Raw genomic sequence first — 22,928 nt, 5'->3', positions numbered from 1 at the left:
ATGAAAAATTCAACCCATGCTTCTTCTTTCCAACAAGATCTCTGCAAACCAGGCCTACACCATGTGGGATCCAGCAGCCATATATTGTGAAATGAGTACTCAGCCAATAAGTCTATGATAGTCTTTGGCACCCTCCATATATTTTAGACCAGGCACCCCCAAATTTCAGCCCTCCAGATGTTTTGGACTACAATTCCCATCTTCCCTGACCACTGGTCCTGCTAGCTAGGGATCATGGGAGTTGTAGGCCAAAACATTTGGAGGGCCACAGTTTGGGGATGCCTGTCTTAGACTATAACTCCCATCAGCCCCAGCCAGCAAAACATCTGGAGGGCACTAGGTTGGCAAAGGCTGGTGCATGAAGTGGACCAGCGTATCCCTTTTCTGCCATGTAGTATCAAGTTTATTACCAAGGTGATCACCTGTAAGGCGAACTACGCTTCCAGGCCACGTCCAGATAATTGAGTGGCAAATACAACACAAAGCCAAGCCAGCTCTGCTTGAGGGAATAAAGGATTGTTACAAAAGTGCTATGTCCGTTCAAATTGCAGCTTTATAAATGTCGGTGGTTCAGCTGTGCATGTAAGAGCTGATGGAGCGGGGCAAACAAGAGAGCTATACATGTATGCTTTATGCATTATTTAGAATATTAAAGCTGATCTGAGCAGCAGAGGTATCAAGGGGATGTTCTAATAGTAATGCAAACTAGTAAAGGGCCTTTTCAAAGGCTTTACAAATATTAACCAATCTATGAATAGTCAATTACTTACCTAGACAATCAGTCGGTGCAAAGGGTGGCAATAAAGATGTTACATGGAAGAAGGAAAGTCAAACAGACGGTAGCTGCTACTTAATTGAATATATTAGAAGTGCAATACTGGGAATTCTAAACACTGAAAATGACAGTTGTTTATAAAAGGAATGGCACTTGAATGCTGTATTGCCTAAGCTAGCATGAAAATTCAAGCGCTTCATATCCGGGGGACAGACCTTGCTATGGGCACGCTGATGAAGGAGAGGGAAGGATTTGGAACAATGTGAATCGGCATATGATGGGAACTGCTTCTGCCTGTTCATTGAGTAGCCACATTTTAATGATCGAATCCAGGTTTAATAAGCCAGGACATGCATGAGTGGTGTGCAAGCACATGCAGTTCCTTTGCTGCTGCTGCTTCAACCCCCACCCCACCCCTTAGCATGAGCGGCAAAAACAAACCAGGAAGCTGTTAATTGAAGTTGGCGCTAGCTTCCTGTTAAGGGCAAACTGGGGTCTGCATGCTCAGAAGACATGGCCTTGCCCACATAGAACGGCATCTTGAGATCCATGAAGAGACATGTATTTGGTGTTTGGTGCTCAAGGGGCAGACTGTGGCACTCCTCCCCCCTCTTCCACTAAGGCAAAATTATTTGGGTGCAAACCCTAATGTGGAGAAATGAAGAGAAGACTGAGAAGTGATATGGCAGCCACCTTCAAATCTCTAAAGGACTGTCATGTGGAAGATGGAACAAGCTTGTTTCCTACCGCTCCAGGGGGGGTAGTGGATTCAAATTACAAGAAAGGAGATTCCAACTAAAAATTAGAAAGAATTTTCTGACACACGTCTTCCACAGGCTACCTTGAAAGGTGGTGGTCTTTCATTCAACGGTGCTCTTTATGTGGGATATAAAGCTGTCAGTCAAGTCCAACATTCCGAGAGAACTAATTGCCTCTATGTGGCAAGGCAGTTTGGTCATTTGGTCGGTTGCTGCAAGGAGTGTTAACTGGTAACTGCTCGGATGCAGTCTTCTCTTGACTCACTACTATCTAGTACAGTGGTGCCTCGCTAGACGAATTTAATTCGTTCCACGGGTCTTTTCTTATAACAAAAAATTCATCTAGTGAATCCCATAGGAATGCATTGAATTTTTTTTGAATTTTTTTTTTGCCCATAGGAACGCATTAATTGAATTTCAATGCATTCCTATGGGAAACCGCGAATCGCTAGATGAATTTTTCATAAAACGAATTCCTCTAGCGAGGGAACCTCCGCTCGAAAAATCCTTTCATTAAGCGGAAATTTCGTTAAGCAGGGCATTTGTTAAGCGAGGCACCACTGTATATAGTTTATCTGTTTTGTAACCTAAGCCTGCCTTCAGGAACAACTCTATAAACCTGAATGAATCTGAAAGTACATTAGTTTATGTTAATATGATCCAGATTCATGTGTGTTTTCTTTAAGAGGGACAGAAAGGGATTATCAACTAGGAAGGTATAATTATTGATAGGACTCAAACGAGTTAGCAACCCGCTTGTCGCTGCATATACTAAAACAAGGGATCGTTTAAACTCTGCTAAATTATATAAACGTTCCCACACTTTAAACAGAGGTAGGGTGGTCATCTACCAGGCATTTCTAGCCGAGGTTCTTGCACCGCATGGGGTTGGACTAGATGACCCTTGGGGGTACCTTTCAACTCTATTCCATTATTCTATACCTGGAAGAAATGGAACAACTTGAAAGCGAGGCATGCAAATGTTGTTCACAAAAAGCTATCAACGTTGCATTGTTAGGCTTTCCAAGCATTAGTTCCTCCGTATGTGTAAGCCAATAATAGCTCTGCCACCTCTGTACCTGCCATCAGTTTCTGTGAGAAATAATATGACAGCCACACTGTTCTTTCATCCCACGAGTGCCTTTTCCATAGAATCTATTGGATTTAATCAACTAGTTATAATGTAGTTCCAGTACCATGCCATGTCTCACAAAACAAATTACTAGCTCACTATAATTAAAGAACTGTAGTTGGCTGGTGCAGCCTCAGACCCTCCTGCTCACTATATTGCTCCTCTGATGTTATTAAAAATCTAATCTAATCTATTTGCTAAAGCAGCCGATGAGCAACTGTGGCTCTTTCTACCTGCCTGGGCATACTTGTAGCCAATAAAATAATACAATCAGTACAAAAAGAAATGGGAAAGGAAAAAAATGAGATATTCTAGTCTGAGGAAACTTTAAATAGTAAAATAGAACAAAACACTGAAACAGTTCCTTTGATCGTGACATTGATGACTTGCTGTTACATATCCGGGAGAAGAAACAGAATACTGTATATAGGAATGAATAGAATGCTTCAATATTAGAGGTGGTTCTAATGATACACCAGGGGTGATGTGCTAAAAATTGCTGAAGGGGTCCTTGTATAAGTGTCATAATATGGGTTCAAGGTCATGTACTCCTCTTTGTGAACTGGAAAACCACAACTATTGTGTGGATAGCTCAGTTGGTTAGAGCATGGTGCCAACAATGCCAAGGTTGCAGATTCGATTCCCCTAAGGGACAGGTGCATATTCTTGCAATGCAAGGGGGGTTGAAGTAGATAAACCTCAGGATCCCTTCCAACTATATGATTCAAGCCCACCATATTCTTCTGGGGACCAGACCAGAAGCCAACAGAGAGGATGACCCCACTGTTAGCCTTAGCACACATTGTGTGTGTTGGGAGGGGTTGTCGCCATTTTTGCCATCATCACCACGTTTCACTGTGTTGATGGTTGCCACAATATAGTTCCCTGCAGCCAAGCTGGTGCTACTATTTCCTCTCTTCCAAGAGACCTAGAGGACACTGCCTTCACTCTGACCCAATTCATGAGGACATTAGCACCTCTGAGATTCTAATCATTGTGTGGATGTCCAGGTTAAATCTGACCTCAAAGTGGTGGAGGCAGAAACCAAGCCAATCCCTTTCCAGTACCACAAAGTGACCCACAGCTATTTCTTTCCCATCAGAAGTGACAAAACCAGCTTAGGGATTTTGAACAGACAGAATAGCTAGCAATCCCTTCCGCATCGCTTCCATTGTTTCTCTCTCAATGTTGCAGGCTCTGCAGACTCTTTCCCTTGTAAATAATAATAAGAAGAAAGCATTGAGAAACTGAGGAAAGCAAAAACTCATATAGCTGTAGTTTATTCAGATTCCAAGGTAGCATGATCAACCTCTCTAAATATACTACAGTGGAACCTCGGTTTATGAACACCTCGGTTTATGAATTTTCGGTTTACGAATGCCGCGTACCCATCTGGAACGGATTAATTCATTTTCCATTACTTTCAATGGGAAAGTTTGCTTCAGTTTATGAACGCTTCAGTTTATGAACAGACTTCTGGAACCAATTACACCCATGCTTCGGGTTAAGTACGCTTCAGGTTGAGTACTCCGCAGACCGTCTGGAACAGATTAATCCACTTTCCATTACTTTCAATGGGAAAGTTCGCTTCAGTTTATGAACGCTTCAGTTTATGAACAGACTTCCGGAACCAATTGTGTTCATAAACCGAGGTACCACTGTATTCAAGTAAAATCAACTGGGCATTACATTCTTCTTTAAAGATCCAATTAAAGATGGCGGAGTTATTCAATTCAGTTTACATTTATTTTATTATTGATCATGGGCATACCCAGAGAGGGGCAGGGGGGCAGCTGCCCCCCCCAGAAGCAAAAAAAAATTAAATGGTTATAAAGTGATGAAACGAAACAAAATTAGGTAGGGCGATGGCGAATAATCAGTTGTTTACCACACTGAAATGGTGTAAAAACCGAGAAGTATCTAGAGCCACCTAACGACTGGTAGAGGAATCTATGTCAGCCAGCCATTGGGATTCAAGGGAGGGAGAGGTCCCTAGCGGGCTCTAGCAGAGAGAAGAGGGAATCTTCTAGAGGGGTCTAGTGAGTTCCGCGTCACTAAACTGAGCCACCCGCCGCTAAACTGAGTTGCCCGCTATTAGCTTACCTTCTTATTTACATTTAGAAGACATCGAGGCTGCCTAAATGGATATAAGAAACTGGTTCCAAAAAGGTAAGTTAAGTAATTTCTGTAGAAAATTAAATTTTAAATGGTAAAGACCTGGCTCAGAAGTACAATGGGAGAGGACAGACTGACTGGGTTGTGTTTGATGAGCGTCCATCGGAAATTCTTCAATGAAAATCAGGACTGGATTGAAACGAAAGTTTTGCACAAGTTTTCTTCAAACCCAAGAAAAATGATATTAGTATAAGACATGTAACTAGAATAAAAATTTAAAAAATTCAAACAAATAATTGTAATAACTACCGTAACGAAGCACTGCTATAATTATATATAATTTTCTTTAAAATGTGGTTTCATTCGCCTTTTCCGTGCTGAAATGTCACAACCTGAACGACCATGGCTTCCCCCCCCCCAGTTTTGATCCTGGGTATGCCCCTGTTATTGATTCAATTTACTGTATATCAGGCTCATCCTCCTCAAGGTGCCCAGGGTGGCAGACACAGCAATGGTAAGGCATTTAAAAATAGAAATAGAAAAACAGTTTAAAGCATTATCTCAACCAGTGATCTCTTGGTTGCCTACCTAATTACCACAAGGTCCGCCTACTTAATTTGCGAACCAAAGCCTAGCACTTTTCTGAATTTTGCAATGCAGTTGCCCAGCCAAGAAATATGAGTATATTTGGGTAAAGTGTGCTTAAAAATGCATGTATTCATGAAAATGTTAAACTGCATTATATTTAGGGATATATATATGCATGTGTGTGTGTGTGCACATTTGGCAAAAATTACATACAGAAATGTGTATATTGGGATAAATGTGGAAATGTGGAGAACTGAAGATTGGGGAAATGAGAAAGTGGGTGAGACCTAAATTGACAGATTCTCCCAACCCTAGATCCAATGCATAGCAGGGGAGGAGGAAATAGACTTAAACTGTAAGAAGGCACAATGACACCCTCAGGGTTTTTAAGCATTTGCCTCTCCCTCTGTCTCCATCTCTTCAAGTTTCTCACAGAACAAACAAACAAACCAAGTAGCCAGCAGCTACTTTGAAAATTCCCATAAATGAATTCCTTAATGAAGTGACACTGATTCTATAGCCCTTTCCAAACTATTCCACAGAACTACTGTACCATAACTATCAAGCTGCAGAAATAAAGTTAAAAGGAAATGGAAACAGCACAACACACAGTAATAACCCGGGAGACAGTAATTAGGAAATCAAATGAGGGGGAAAAGACAGAGCCAGGCAAAAACCTTAAAATCAGTTAGCATACCAAGGGTTATCAAAGAAATGTTAAATATTAATAGTGTATGAGAATGTGCATATATTAAAAGCTTGTTTTTAAAATGCTTCTCTTCTATACAAATACGATCCTTGTTTAACGGTATCAGTCAGTCTCGTATCATTAAATTGGCTGGCTGAATAGAAAATCATTTAGATACTGGCTTGCTCATAGATCTGCAATGGGATCTGGAAGGCAGCAAACAGAACTGCACATTTGTATCACTCGTAGGTAATATCACACACATGCTGTGTATCACATAACTTGCATAGAGCCTTCTGGCACCTTAAAAGACTGTTGTTGTTTAGTCGTTTAGTCGTGTCCGACCCCATGGACCATAGCACGCCAGGCACTCCTGTCTTGCACTGCCTCCCGCAGTTTGGTCAAACTCAGGTTCGTAGCTTCGAGAACACTGTCCAACCATCTCGTCCTCTGTCGTCCCCTTCTCCTAGTGCCCTCAATCTTTCCCAACATCAGGGTCTTTTCCAGGGAGTCTTCTCTTCTCATGAGGTGGCCAAAGTATTGGAGCCTCAGCTTCACTATCTGTCCTTCCAGTGAGCACTCAGGGCTGATTTCCTTCAGAATGGATAGGTTTGATCTTCTTGCAGTCCATGGGACTCCAAGAGTCTCCTCCAGCAGTCTCCTTAAAAGACTAGCAACTTTAATTATGGCTTAAGTTCCCTTCGTTAGAAGCATCTGATGAAATTTAGCCCACAAAGGTTTATGCTATGATAACATTTGTTAGACTTTAAGGGGCCGCAAGGCTCATTGCTGTCTTGCTGCAGCAGACTAACACAGCTAACCTTCTGGGAATCACAACATGCATAAGTGTTGGCATTTGTGATGCTATTTGTGCATTGTCTGCTGCAAGAAACAATTTAATCAGGATTTCCACCAATTAAAGAAAGGGTAAAGAGCACCCCTAGGCCTGTTTACTCGTAAGTAAGCTCCATGTTACTCAATAAGTAACATGGTTACTTAAGTAATATTCCCAGTTGAGTATACCTATACACACTTAAAGGTAAAGGTAAAGGTACCCCCCACCGTTAGGTCCAGTCGTAGATGACTCTGGGGTTGCGGCACTCATCTCACTTTACTGGCCGAGGGAGCCAGAGTTTGTCCTCAGACAGCTTCCGGTCATGTGGCCAGCATGACTAAGCTGCTTCTGGCGAACTAGAGCAGTGCACAGAAATGCCGTTTACCTTCCCACTGGAGTGGTACCTATTTATCTACTTGCACTTTGACATGCTTTCAAACTGCTAGGTGGGCAGAAGCTGGGACTGAACAACGGGAGCTCACCCCATCGCGGGGATTCGAACTGCCGACCTTCTGATCAGCAAGCCCTAGGCTCTGTGGTTTAGACCACAGCACCACCCACATCCACACTTACCTGAGAGTAAGTCCCATAGAATTCAGCAGGCATTACTTTAGAGCAGAGGTGTATAGGAATTGCAGTCAGCCAATTAATGACTTAACGGAATTTGAGAAAATTGCTTCCAAGTCAAAATAATGGTTTTAAAGAAGAGAGCATTCTTTCTTTGTTTTTAGATGATGGAGGCAGTAGAAGAGATATTCTTTCCTGAATAGCATGCAGGCCATCACCTGTGGTTTTTATAAGTTTCTTACACAATGAAACTATTACTATAGTAACACATATACCAATGAAATGTTAAGATAAAATAGTGGGCGTGAAGAGTGTTGAGGTGGTGCCACTTTTTGATCTTGCAAAGACCAATGGTAGAAATATTGATTGTCCCATTTCCCCATATTTTGCTACTTTCCACATCACAAGGATGGTGATTTTGAATTCTGTATTCTCTTTTGAGGATTTTTTCATTTTTATTTATTCAAGCAAGATGCTTATATATGCCAATACACACAAGAACAAAGCAAAAAACAACTCAAAACAACAAAACTGAATGAAAACGAATATCAAGCAAACACACACCAAGTAAAAATCTGGCTTGTTTCATTCACATTCCCTACAAAAATGAATTTATCACTGCTGGTGTTGGAGAGGGGGTAGTAACATTTTTTAAAGATTTGATTTGTTTATAAATATAAGGATATTGTCTTTGAGGTCATTCGTGGAGAAGTGTTTAGGCATGGGAAAGTATGATTTTTGAAAAATAGTACTGAATGAAGAAAACGGGGGTGAGGGGACACTGCATTTGCTTAAAAGCAAACTAATTAGCATTAATTAATGCTATCTGATTATTTAAATAAGGAGAAATAGTAAACTCATGGTACTAAACTAAAGCTGCAGACATGCTGGAGTGCTTCAATACATAGCAGGAAGCTGTTACTACATATAGTCAATAAAACTGAAGTCAAGCCAACAATGCAACAATATGGCTATTAGAAAAACCAGAGCGTGTGCACATTACACAACAATTACAAGGCTGTGCATTGATCTGTATATTAATCAGATTTATAACAATGGGCTATTTTGTTCTCCCTCAAGCCTACAAAAAAAAAACCTACTAGGTTATGAATTGCAACATGACTTAAAATTCCTTGTTGATCACAGCTGAGTAACTGGGTAATCAGGTGTAAAAAAGTTAGGATGAAAGGAAATTAATCAAATTCTACGCAATAATTACTACACAGCTCTTCTCCCATAAATAAATTTAGTAGACTAAAATGATAGGAGAAAGGGAAGCGGTTCATTTATTTATTTTTAAAGATGCCCCTATAAGCCAATGTCCTGTTGCTTCCAGATGAATGCAGCTTCCTTATCCTGGACAAGTAAATACCATCCATGCAGCTAGAACCTTCAATGAAATGTGGTCAGTTATACAATAATAAAGCATAAAAACTATATAATTTATTACTGTCATATGGCTTTTTTTATGTAAAACACTTGGATATATGTTTACGACACAGCGGTATGCAAGTATTTTTATAAATAAATAAGTAAATGGTATGATATAGGCTAAAAGACCTAATGAGAAAAGACCTAATGAGAGAGCCAGTGTGGTGTAGTGGTTAAGAGTGGTAGACTCGTAATCTGGGGAACCGGGTTTGCTTCTCCGCTCCTCCACCTGCAGCTGCTGGGTGACCTTGGGCTAGTCACACTTCTTTGAAGTCTCTCAGCCCCACTCACCTCACAGAGTGTTTGTTGTGGGGGAGGAAGGGAAATGAGAATATTAGCCGCTTTGAGACTCCTTCGGGTAGTGATAAAGCGGGGTCTCAAATCCAAACTCTTCTTCTTCTAATGAGTCCACTGTTGGAATGTGAGAAAAGGACTTGAAGATCATCTTATATGAGTGCAAGCATATACTTCTGGCAGATCTGCTCATTTAATAGCTGCATGTTGGTACAACCAGGAGGGGAAACCTGACCCTCTAGAACCAAGGGGTCTGGAATTGGCTCTCCTCGCTTTCAACACTCCCTGATGCAACTTGAGCCCCAACTCAGATGGCAGAGTTCACTACCATCACCACAACCTTTGAATGGGCAACCCATTAAATGGATTTCACATGACACCCAGCAATGTAGCCTTTCCCAGGTAACTCCATGGAAATGAGGGCATTGCTTGGGACTTGGGTCTCACAGCAAGGAGAGATGGCCCATTTGGATCCAGTGCTGTTTCTCTAGAAAAAGAGGTGCTGGAACTCACCATGAACACCTCCCTCATTCTCTTAGAATGGCAATAGTGCCTACCTGAGAGGTGCCAGAACTGAGTTCTGGTGAGTTCTGGCTGGAAAAAAGCTCTGATTGGATCACTGGTAAGTCAAAAGAAACAGGTAGGCTTTAAAAATCGACCTGGCACAAAGAGAAAGACTGGGAGTTTTCCACTAGGGTGTCCTCCCCTGCTTTCAGCTTGGGCTCTTCTTCTGAGCACAGCAGTGTCATCTGATTTGGTGTGACACCAGTTAAACCCAAACTGAATCCTGGGCTTTGCACAGTGTTTAATTAGGGTTTAGAACCCTGATTAAGCATGCAGTTGGGAGGAGGAGACTATCTGGGTGGGCCTGGTCTGACACAGGACTATTGGAGGCAGCCTACTCCAGCCAAATCCTTAAACCAACAGCCTTCTGGTTAACACTGCTGGGGGACTCATTTTGCCACATATTAACCTTCCCATATGGTCATCTGACAGGAGGGATGAACGAATCTGCCAGTTTCCGTTTCTGAAGCTCAGTTCCCCACATTTTCAAATCAGTTTGCTATACATTTGTATGCAAATCTGCACTTGTGCAAAGCATTTTCTCCTAATATAATGCATTTTTGTATGTTATTTTCACTTCTCTGTGCATTTTTATGCACACTTCACCCCAGTATATGCATTTTTGTACATAATACCTGGCTGGAGAATTGCATTACAAAATTCAGAGCAACTTTTCTAGAAAGTGCAAATTGGGTAACTTCACCTTTAAATGTGAACTGAATCATATTTCTTCCCCACCCCTATCTAAAAATGCTCTTTACCATCCAACGTCCCTATCAGGTTAACCGGTATCAATTAAAGAGATATAGGTCTTACAATTATACCCCTCCCGTTACTGAATGCCTTCCCAAAGGAGGCTTGCCTGGTGCCAAGGTTCTTTCTTTTGGACATCAGGCAAAATCATTTCTATTTCTATCACAATTATTTTTAATTGTTCATCATTTTCTCTTTGCTTTTTTATTTTTCACTGGCATATGTTTCTGGTTTTTGTGTTTCCACTCTGAAATCAATTTAATGAATATGTTTTAAATAAACAAACATACACACAAAGCCCTTTTTATTAAAAAAAAAGCCAACATTTAAAATACATTTGTTCAACCTTTGAAATACATTTCCATAACCTGGCAGAAACATTGGCGCAATCTTTAAATATTTATCTTTGAATTCCCATGCTTGTATGTATTTAGGAATGTTTTCATGAATGCATCAATAACTGTCTTGTATGGCTCATTAAGGCAGCTTTTTATCCTTTAGTGTGATCGCACAGTTTACAGCTGCATGTGAATCACTTTTATAGGCATCCATTAAGCATGCCCTTCAAACTGCAATTATTTGTCAGATTTTTGTATCTACTTGAGCAGTCACGAAAGAAATGAGTGCTGAACAGACACACAAGCACTTGGAAGCCAAAATTGGCCCACTTCCAGCAGTGCATTCTCTCCTCTAGCTACCACAACTACATAGTAGAACAGATGTTCTCAACTGATCAGCTTGGCCAAGCGAACCCATGTAGGTTCAAACACTATTGAGGAGAAATTAGATCCAGACCTGAAATAAATATTTGGTATCTGGTAAGAGCCTTGTCTAGAGTAAGATCAAACTTAAAATTGACACACACACACACACACACACACACACACACACTGCTCAGTGTAATTAATTGAATGGTGCACATTGTAAACAACAATGGGAATATCCATAGTATACATAGAGACAGAAAAATGTGGCACCATGATTCGCAACATGAATTAGCCATTGGTTCATCTTCAGTTTGCCCACAATCTTTGGGTGGACTTTAGTGATACTGTTCATGTTTACTTTACGTATCTGCATTGCATTGTTTTGTGTCCTTGTTCTACTAGTTGTATGATTTTCTGGATTTCTTTCAATGTGCAACCAGGTCTGGAATTGCATTTGCAATGAAACACTAGCAACAAATGTTTTAAAATAATAAATTACCTCCCTGGGTGTTCTCAGGTGAAACATGCCCTCTTAGCCCGTAATCTGCTGTACAGGAATAATAATATAGGTCTAGGTTACAGGCCAATTGCAAGGTTTTGTTTTTCCTCAGAAAGTAAAGCACTTGAACTAATTCAGAAACTATGATGCCATTATTCCGTTGTGCTTTATTATGAATGAGCTTGGCTTGATTACCAGGGATGCCAAGATGTGTCCTCTGGTTTATGCCTGCATCTCCCACTGCTATGCGAGAGGAAGTTCTGCTGAGTGCAGGGTACCTCCGAAAGCACAGTTTGGTGGGAGAGGAGAGCAACTTTAAGTGATGCTTGACACAATCATAACTAGCCCAGTGGAGCTTGAAAAGACTATAATAATAAAAAATCTCAAACTAGCTAACCTACTGTATGGGCTGCAACAGAAACACCATCAACACAGCCCCAAATATTTTTAATCTACCCAAACACACACTGATCCAGAAAGATAACCATGTAGTTCCACGAGGCCTCTCCTGTTTCACAAAATTCACACATATGGTGCAGTCCTCTGGTGACCTAAAAGTTCTCCCCTCACCTTAAACTCAAGGGATGCCCCATTGCAACTTGAATGTACCACAAGAGTCTGCATTCTTTTTACTGCCACCCACAAAGGTGATCTCCCTGAAAGCAAGCTTCATCCACTAAGCACCCAAAGTAGAACAAAATATGTTTTATTAGCTCTTTTGAAACTCGGCAAATATGTCCCAACATAGCAACTGTCAGGAAACCCCACTTTCAGTTGGTGGCATCTTTGATACCTCCAAGAGAATTCTTGTTTATGTAAAGAGGCAATTAAGATCGATGCTTGCATGTGTGGGATGCTAAATTGCCACATGATGCTCCCATGGGGCTCATGGGATGTCGAGTCTATTTTTCAAAACAAACATGAGTGCCAAACAACTCTCCATCTAGTTTATATATCATGGATATAATATGATATATAATTGGGGGGAGGCTAACAATGTATTCATACCTGCATGACAAAAACAGATGTTTTTGCTAATTTAAACCACTGTGTGAAGAATTGAGCATTTATACAGGCACCCATTGCATATTTAGAAACAACAGCACCAGACATCTCTCTGGGGAAGATGGTTGGAGACAGTATGGGCTGAGCAAAGAGGGACAGGAGTGCAGCAGATTATACTACACACTCAGGAAATAGTTCATTTGTACAACACAGATAAGAGTCAAGGTCAGGCAATGGTACAAGAGAAGTCAATGATACAATAGTATCCAGAAAAAAGTAAATTATATGGACAAATGAATTCATATGATTAATGGCATGTTCTGCATATTTTGACATGCTGCTAGAGAAATCAATATAATTCCATTCCCAGAGTTGAATCTCACTATTTTAAAAGGCGGAAAAGGTTGAGGGTGACAAGGCATTAGTGCCGTTCTTTATTTCTTTATTTCTTTATTCTTTATTTATTGTGGATGTATGTCATATGCCAATTGCTTCCCTCAGCCCCACAAACATTATATGTATGAATGCCTCGGTGTTGTACATCTCGCTACTAAATACCATCAAATGTTGTCTTATTAATACAAAATCCAACAATGATTAATGTTATGAATATCAAAGGAATTTATAATCACTCCTCACTTATGTCAAGGCACTGGTGTAATTAACTTGTGCACTGTGTTTGCATTATAAAATTAACATAGAGGGAGCCAAAGATCACTTGGGTGTTAACATTGCTTTTTAGTTCTATTGGACAATGACAGCACAATTAATCTAGAGAAAATGGTTTACAAGTAAAGCAAAGAGTGAGGCTGCATTAATAAATGCTGTGCAAAAGAAGAGAGGAAAGTACAGTACATGTATACTGGAAGGAATAAGAATTCATTCTAAAGGGTTTTTAAATATTGTATTTTAATTTGCTGTGACCTGTCCGGGGACCTGATGGTGAAGGGTTGGCTAGAAATCACTACAATTATCATTATGATGGCCTCCAAACTCCACTGTGCATACTCACATCAAGACTGCACTTCACTGGAGCAGCAAGTGATTATTTACAGCCATGGAGCTCTGTCTCCCGCCTACCTTATTGCCCTTCTGGATCCACAATGAAGAAGCTCAAATGTATGTACAGTAGAAGCAAGGCAGCTGGCTTACATGACAGACATTACTAATTGTGCCTTCTCTGCGAGATGACAGAGTTACAATGTGGAGAGGCAGATTTCCGGCAAGTTGAATGCATAGTTACAACATGCCGTAAAAACACAAACCTGTAAGACCGACTAGTGTTATGGTTAGCTAATTTTATACACTTGATGTAAAACAGCATAAAACGCCCTAATAGGGCTAGATAGTTATCTATCGAAACTTAATACCACACAGTAAAATTTGCAGGCAGTGTGAAGCCAGAAAAGCATGGAAAAATAAACTCTGTATACGTTAGTGAAACCTTATACTCACTGTATAGCTGCCATCCCATCAATGTCATTGTTAAGTTCAGTGGGCATTAACGTTCTTAATTTATGAATCCTGTAGACCTCCTTTTGTAATTTATTGTATTCTTATTTTCCTTGAGCTTGCATCTGTTCTGTGCACCAAAATCCCAAATGCCTCTCACCATACTTGCCATTCTGGAAGTGCTTAACCACAGAGACTTGAACTTTAGCAATTCGCACAGAGATTTTATGCTCACTGATAAAAGTCTTAGCAGTGTGTGTGGTCATTCCCAGGTAAAGCAATAGACATGGGCCCTGTGTGATATTCCCCACAGGAAGAGCTCAGGAATAAAGTGTCTGCTTCACAAGGAAAATGTCCTGGGTTCAGCTCTTGGAATTTCAGTTGGCGCCTGCCAGAGCCACTGCCAATCAGCAGAGATGCACAAGGGTCTGGCTCAGTATAATGCAGCTTCCTATGCTCAGCACACTTTGAAGTTCCATGTGAAAAAAATATCTGATCAGATATTGTGCATTGTTACTGGAGTTAACATCTTGATTTTACTGCAGTTAGAGCATGCAGCACAATTTCTACATCGGAACTGACCTTTGCTTGTGTTTCTGTCAAAGGTTCTAACAGAATCTTGTCAGTTTTCCCCCTTCATCTTGCAAACACGTCTTCCACATTTTGTTGAAGAGCAAACAGAAGGCTTTCCCCACATCTGGGGATATTCTCCGAAACGTACCAAAATGTCTTAATGGCTGCCTTGATCTGAACGCTGAACCTTAATGTAATAACACTTATCATTTAATTGGTTTCTTTTCTTTTGTACTCTGGGCTGAAGCAAAGCTGCTCTGTCCACATTTTTGGATATGAGTAGTGGCTATTTAAAAGCCTTTGTAGGATATCCCTGATCAAGAAACTGTTTTATCAATAGGCTAGAAAGTTAATTAGTGTTCAAAGCATCCCCTGTCCCCAGAAGAAGAAAAAAAACAATGTTGAACAAAAAAAATCATTCAAGCACCTGGAGTGTCTTCAGACATTCAATTCTTCACATTCAAGTGGGCTTGCAAGTGGGGCTGGCTGTTTCATCTGATTCCTAGAAAAGATCACTACATGTTAATACATGTGAAGCACTTTCTACATGGAACCATATGGTGAATGATGGGTTTAGAACTAATAATTAACTAATAGTTCACTTTGGAAATACAAAAAGCACCCAAATTCTCTGAGAGGGGAGACATTTCATGGGTTCCAGTGCCTACTCTGCTCCCCCCCCCCCGGTGGAATCAGGAGACATCTAGCATTTTGTGATACCTGGTTTATTTACACACATATATAGGCCGAACACAGGCAAATATGCAACAGAATTGACATCCCAGCAGGTACTGCTCTCCATCCTATTTCTTGGTTATGGCTTGCACCCTGAAGATGCTTCCACTGAGATCCATTTTGCTTGCTAACCTGCAGCCTCAACTTCTCCTGACTGATACAATTCCAGCTGGTTTTGTTCATATAATCAGCGCATTCCACAGCTGACAGGAGGGCAGAAAAGTAAACCCTCTTTCTTCTCCCAGAAGGGTCCAACTCAAGAAAGCAAGCTTCATTACAAGGAAAAGTGCTTGACCACTTTCCAAGCTGTCAAATTTATCTCCAACAGTTTGGTTCTTTGAGCTTCCTCCCGTCCAAACCTCCCTCTTAAACTATCAGAATAACTGGGCTGGAAAGGGGTCCCGTGAGTTCATCCAGCTCAGGCTTCCTCAACCTCGGCCCTCCAGATGTTTTTGGCTTACAACTCCCATGATCCCTAACTAGCAGGACCAGTGGTCAGGGATGATGGGAATTGTATCCTCAAAACATCTGGAGGGCCGAGGTTGAGGAAGCCTGATCCAACTCATCCCCTAATCCCATTGCAATAGCGTTTTCATCACCATCATTGAACAGTACTGAGAGTGACTATCAACAGAAGGAGGAACCCAATCCAGATTTTTATTAGCTGCTCCATTGAAAGACTTTCAACTTATCTTAGCTGGATGAAAAAACCCAGCTCTTCAGCTGTGATTTTTGCTAGCTGCCCTGGGTATTCAAACAGAAACAGAGGCTATAAATCCAGCAAGCAAAGAAATAAAAATGTTGGATAGCATGCTAAATGGAAAAAGGCAGTGCCACCTGAAACTAGATAAACAGAAAACCTCTAAAAGTAGACAAATGTTAGTAAATGTGTGAAGGTGAGGCTAAAAGATTTTGCCATCCTTTAGACAAGGATTTGGTCGTAACACATATGGGCCTTCTCTGAAGTCTTCCATTAATTGATAACACACCATTTCTGACCTACACCAAATGGCTTGGTCTGGTAACAATTAATATACCATTTCAGTCTTTAACAACACTTTAACTATAAATGATAAAAGTTTTCAATTCACAAACATGAGCCTGCAGTTTCACATAAGCATAAATTTCACAGTACCTGAATGTAGAACAGTTGCACCCGCACAGAGTATCCCTAGATCTTTTCCAGAATCAGAAACCAACAAAAATTGAGACGCCTGCTCATAGAGAATCCAGGGAGTTACATGCATAATTCATCCTGAAACAATGTTTATATATAATTTGCTTATGAGATGTCACGAGCATAAACTGTTAGAGCAGAATTGTTAAAATAGCTATGGAAAGGACCTACACCAGGGGTCCCCAGACTTACCGGCGTTTGGGCCAGTTCCCACCACGTCGATCGCGCGGCGGGCCGGAGGACGGGGGAGCGTGCGCCTGTGCGGGCCGGCGGCGCGCTTCCAGGGTGGAAAAAGCGCCAAAAATCCATTGTGCGCATGCGTATGGGCCTCCCCCGACCCGGAAGTGCACCAGAAATGACCTCTTCCGGGTCGGGAGAGGCCCATACGCATGCGCACAAAGGATATTCGGTGCTTTTTCCCCGATCCGGAAGAGCGCTGCCGCGCTGCGCGCCGTAAGAGCGGGCGGCGGGGGTCATCGCGGGCCGGATTGGCAGGCCAATTGGGCCGCATCCGGCCCCCGGGCCGTAGTCTGGGGACCCCTGACCTACACCCTTTCCAGACAGGCAGGACAGGCTATTATAGAATGATGATGCCAAGGCAGTCTCGAGCAGGTCGCACGCCCTGGTGCTGAGGGGCGGAGATCGCTCCGCCGCCCCCGCCCTCGCAGGGCGCAGCATGGTTTCCGTGCGGCTTCACCGCGCGGCACCCTGCCTACCAGCCCGGCGCCCTGGCGCACCACGCCACCGGGGATCTACCTAGAGCCGGCCCTGGATGATGCAGAAGTAGAACGAGGTGCTAGACTGAGGGAAGTTGGAAGGGAAGAATTCACAAATGGTGTCATGTACATGGACTTATTGCTTATTACTTAATTCATCATGTCTACACAGCAGTTTCAGAAACTAGTAAGTAACCACATATAAAGAACCTATCAGAAACACAAAACCCTAAGCTAAATGCAGCAGCAAGATAGCTCTGCTTGTTCCCAAGATTATGAGAGTTAAATGGCCCCTTTTATATCTTTCTCTTGAGCTGCTGCACCATATCTGAGAAATCTTTTGTTTCTCAAACTATATAAAACCTCAGGAGCAAAGCATTTCTCATACTATATAAAATGATAGGTCATTTTTGCTGCTCCATAAAGAATCCAAAGGGGGGGGGGGGGAATTACCAATAGTAATAGCAAGAAAATCCTTATACTACATGTTCTCTTACTCAAAGGTGAGCCTATGTTAAGGATGAGCTGGCTAAATTGGGACCTGCCATTATAATGTGAAATCAGAGGAAGTCAGGTTTTTTTGCTTATAGCAGGGCTGGGGAGTATTTTTAATCCCAGGGGCCACATTCCCTTCTATGCAACTTTCCAGGGGCCATGTGTCAGCATGACCAGAAGCAAGAGTGGGGTACGGTAATTTACTCAAACATCCCTCTCCATTCTCCATTCAGACAAGCAAGAAGCAATATCAGAAATCAAGGATAAAAAGGTAAAGGTAAAGGGACCCCTGACCGACTCTGGGGTTGCAGGGCTCATCTCACGTTATTGGCCGAGGGAGCCGGCGTATAGCTTCCAGGTCATGTGGCCAGCATGACAAAGCCGCTTCTGGCAAACCAGAACAGCACATGGAAACGCCCTTTACCTTCCCGCTGTAGCGGTTCCTATTTATCTACTTGCACTTTGACGTGCTATCAAACTGCTAGGTTGGCAGGAGCTGGGACCAAGCAACGGGAGCTCACCCTGTCACGGGGATTCGAGCCGCCGACCTTCTGATCAGCCAAAAGAACTCTAGGAGGTTGCAAAGCATGCCCAGTGAGGGATGTGGCTTCGTGGGAATGGACGTGGGATAGTTCCAGTGAGCAAACACAGAAGGCTAGAGGGCCACATTCGGCCTCCGTGCATGATATTTCCCATTCCATTATAGGCTGAAAATCTGACTGATTTGAAACTCAAGAGTATGGTAGAAGAAGCCTTGAGGGGGTTCCAGGCTTCTGTTAGACGTTTGAAGGACATATAACATCAAGAAGAAACAACGGCTTGGGTTCAGAAAGTCACTTCTGCGAAAAAGAAAAAGAAGGGCTCCTTCCATTTGCAGAAGGGGCCGAGAGGCAGGAGAGGCTTCTGTTAGGTACTGGAATGATATTTTGCTCGTTCCTCCTTCATCCTGCAGCTCCCATGTCATACCCCACACTCTTCCTGAACTGTCCAGAGCAGATTTTTAAGACTCAGCAGAGAAAATCATTCCCCTTGCTTGTTCCTCCACTGGGAGCATCCTGCAAGCAGATTTTGTCTCACGGAAACTTCAGATTCAAGCCAATAAATGATGATAAAGCAATATTTCCAACTGCTGCACAGAATGTCTGAGGAGCAGCCGATTTCGGCACAAACAAGGGGTATCCACAATCCGACCATTCACCCAACCTCTCCAGTTTTCATGCCTGTTCAGTGCCATTATTTTAAAAACAATGCTATTCCTCCTGCTGGCTATGTGACCCCAATCAATCAGGAAACATGGAGCAAACGAGATGACATAAAAACAAAGCATAGTTGTGTCACTGTGGCCATGTTTAAAAAATAAAGACCCCAAAAACGCTCTGAAACAGAGAAAAATGGTTCATTGCCTACTAGATGAGCCCCTTTTGATCCTGACTGATTAATTAACGATGCAGAATGCTTTGATTCCAGCACCCGTAGTGCTGATTCATTAAGGATACAAAGAGAAGCACAACTAAATACTACCCCCACCCCTACCCCCAGTTATTTCTGTCCTGTTGTTCTTTATAAAACACCTACGTGCAAAATTTCAATGTATCCTATTATAATTGGCTGTGAATCCTGGGGAACTTGCTCCCTGCCTTGCAAGCCGTTTTCCATCTGGCCTGGGAGACTAGGGACCTGACTGACTCCAGCTACAAAAGCTGCGGCTGCTGAATGGAATCTTGGACTGGGGTACTGCTTAGAGGGCTCTCGGGGTGGTGGTGTTGCCGCCATTGATCTTAATTCTTTATTTTGTATCTTTATTATGATTTATGTGGAAATTGTTCAATTTGGTTGTGTACTTTTTGATGCTTTTTTATTGTGATATTATTATCTTTTGTTGTGTTTTGAAAATCCCCTCCCCCCGCTATATTGTAAGCTGCTTTGAGCATGGTTTTAACTGTGGGAAGGTAGCATACAAATACGATTACCTACAATTACAGTGGTACCTCGGGTTACAAACACCTTGGGTTACAAACACTTCGGGTTACAGACTCCGCTAACCCAGAAATAGTCCCTCGGGTTAAGAACTTTGCTTCAGGATGAGAACAGAAATCGTGCACCAGCGGCGTGGCGGCAGCAGCTGGAGGCCCCATTAGCTAAAGTGGTACCTCAGATTAAGAACGGATTCAGGTTAAGAACGGATCTCTGGAACGAATTAAGTTTGTAACCAGAGGTACCACTGTAACTCCAACCAACATTAGCTATGGCATTTCTTCTTTAGAGCAGGTCTGAAATATCTGGACTAAGTTGTCTGGTGTTCAGCTGAACTGCCTACAGTTTCAAAGCTTCCAGCTTGCTCATTCCTTACCTCTTCAGCTTTCGCATCTTAACACATAGATAAGAAAGGTGATATTTTACTATGACTAATTGGTTTAGGAAAGCATTGTCAGATTTACCAAGCTCTCAAATGGACCACAAACCATCTATACTGTGTTCAATGACAAAACAATTAGTTGTGCACATTATGCAAATATGGATTTCATGAACTTTTAGCAAAGCTTATTTATCTTGTCCACTCTTACTGCTTTTTTCCTGGTGCGTCTGCTGATTCCACCTCTGTAGGGCTGAGTGAAAAGAAGGCTAAGCCAAAATATGATAATTGTCACCGATGTCAACCACTACTTCCTGTGACTTCTTCTGAGGTAAAAGCAGAGAGAACATTCATTTCCGGCCTAATTCTATGCCGCCGACATGACATTATTATTCTGGACATCTGTTCTTAAGCAATTCTGGAACTGCAGCTTTATGAAAAGCCAAATTTCCGCGCTTCCTCTGCATAAGAAAAACAATATATTTGTAATGCACTGCAGGTTTTGCTTGACAACCTATTGCTTTTAAATAAGGATAATAAATTGGTAATAGATGGTGCCTTTAGCAGCAGAAACGCTCAGATGAAAATATGAGGTATATGAATAAAACATTACAAAAATAATTGCAGCAAATTGTGACTTGTTTAGATTTCTTTTCCCAAGGTCTCAGTGCCGATTAAAAATATCCTTATCACATTTTAACCTTGCAAGAACCCAGTCAGATCATTTCCACTCGAAGGCAGAAACTTCCCAAAGGCCAACAAGTGAGCTTCATAACCTAACAAGCAGCTGGACTGCAACCCTATATTCCCCTGCCTGGGAGTAAGTCTCACTGAAATAATTGAAAATTACTTGTGTATCCTTGCCCTGTTGAATAGTCTGTCCACAGACTATGCAATGGGAGTAATTCACTGGGAAAAGCTTTAATTCCTGTCATCTCCATTCAAAAGACCTTTGCCAGGGGCCTTGGAGAGCTTAGTTTAATGGATGGCAGGATATTAAAATAAAATCAGTGACAAAGCAAGCTTTCTGATCTGTTCTAAAGCATTCATAGAAAAGAAGGGGCTAAACCAGGGGTGGACAACCTCAGGTGAAGGACAAATATGGCCCTCCACATTTCTCTGTTCAGCCCTTGGGGGTCTCCCCAGGCCACACCCATCTCAGGCCTTGCTGAGCACCTTCCTTGAGGGCTTTTGATTGGCTGTATTGTTTCCTTGAATTATAATAATATCTCACGCTTACCTCTGGGGGGGGGGAGAGAGAGAGACTTCTAACTTTTGTGGCTCACAAGTAGCCTACTGTTTAAGTCACACCTGTTGATCTGCCTCTGGCATGCAGCCCCCAGATAGCTGCCTATTTATTTATTTATTTATTTATTTATTTATTTATATCCTGCCTTTCTCCCATCGCAGGACCCAAGAGACAGCTTCCAGCATAAATTTTTTTTTTTAATTTATTTTTATTAAAGGTTTTCTCAGTTTACAAAGACATGGGCAGTGTCTCTCATAGCTTTTTTACAGATCAGTTTCAATTGTTGAGACATTGGGGAGGAAAAGGGGGAGAGCGGTAGATAAGGGGAGGGGGTGGGGGTAGTGTGACAATGTTTCTAGTTTACTTAAAGTATGTTGGGGGGGTTGTCAGCATCGGTTGTGCAGGTTCTTTGTTGTGTATTTGTTTTCCTTTGATGGTGAGAGTTGTTGGGGTTGGCCTAGGATATAGTTTTCTTTTGTGGTTGGCTGTGGTGGTCTGTTTTATGTGAGTAGGGTGGGCGGGTCAGGTTAGCCATATTGATTTGTATGCTGTTGGTGGATTTCTGTCGTTGTCTTGTTGCGCTGTGTATGTGATAAAGGGGAACCATACTGGGGTGAAGCCGTCTTCTTCTATTTGACCCCGTGTCAATTTCAACTTATTGGTTAATTTTTCTAATAGGGCTATTTCCCATACCGTCTGGTACCATTGGTCCATGTTTACTCCTGCCAGGTCTTTCCAGTGTCTGGTTATGGTGTTTCTGGTAGCTGAGAGTAAGTGGGTTATGAGTTCTTTGTGATGTAGGTGGGCATTATTGTCCTGGAAGATGTTTAGCAAGGCCAGTTCTGGGGTAAGTTCTAATGTTTGTTGGGTTATTTTACCTACTTCTCTTACGGTTGTTCTCCAGAATTGTTGGGCTTTGGGGCATTCCCACCACATGTGGAAATATGTGCCTGTTGATGTGCATCCTCTCCAGCATTTTGATGAGGTTCCTGGGCGTATTAGTGCCAGTTTTCGTGGTGTTAGGTACCACCTGTAGATGGTTTTCAGAGTGAGTTCTTTCCTTTTTGCTGATATGGATTTAAATGGGGGTTTAGACCACATTCTGGTCCATTGAGTGGGGTTGATTTCATAGCCTATATCTTCTTCCCATTGTTTTTTTATTGCGTCTGGGGAGTTTGTGGAATTTTGGAGCAGTATTTTATATATTGCAGATACCATCCCTTTGCCGTGACCCTTTGTCGTTAGAAGGAGGTTTTCAAAAGGTGTCAGGGGTCTTGTTGCTGCTGATTTTATTACTGGCTTGTTTAAGAGGGCATGTAATTGGTGTTGTGCTAACCAGGGTATTTGGGTGTCTTCTAGCTTATCCTGTATTTCTCGTGTTGTCAGAGGTATGTTATTTTTATAGAAGTCTGTTAGGCGATATAGGCCTTTGGTTTGCCAAGTTTTAGTTTGGATGTTTTGTGCTGC

Source organism: Zootoca vivipara, chromosome 2, assembly GCF_963506605.1.
Source record: "Zootoca vivipara chromosome 2, rZooViv1.1, whole genome shotgun sequence".
In the NCBI taxonomy this organism is placed as follows: Eukaryota; Metazoa; Chordata; class Lepidosauria; order Squamata; family Lacertidae; genus Zootoca; species Zootoca vivipara.
Note: the sequence above shows the minus strand (reverse complement) of the source record.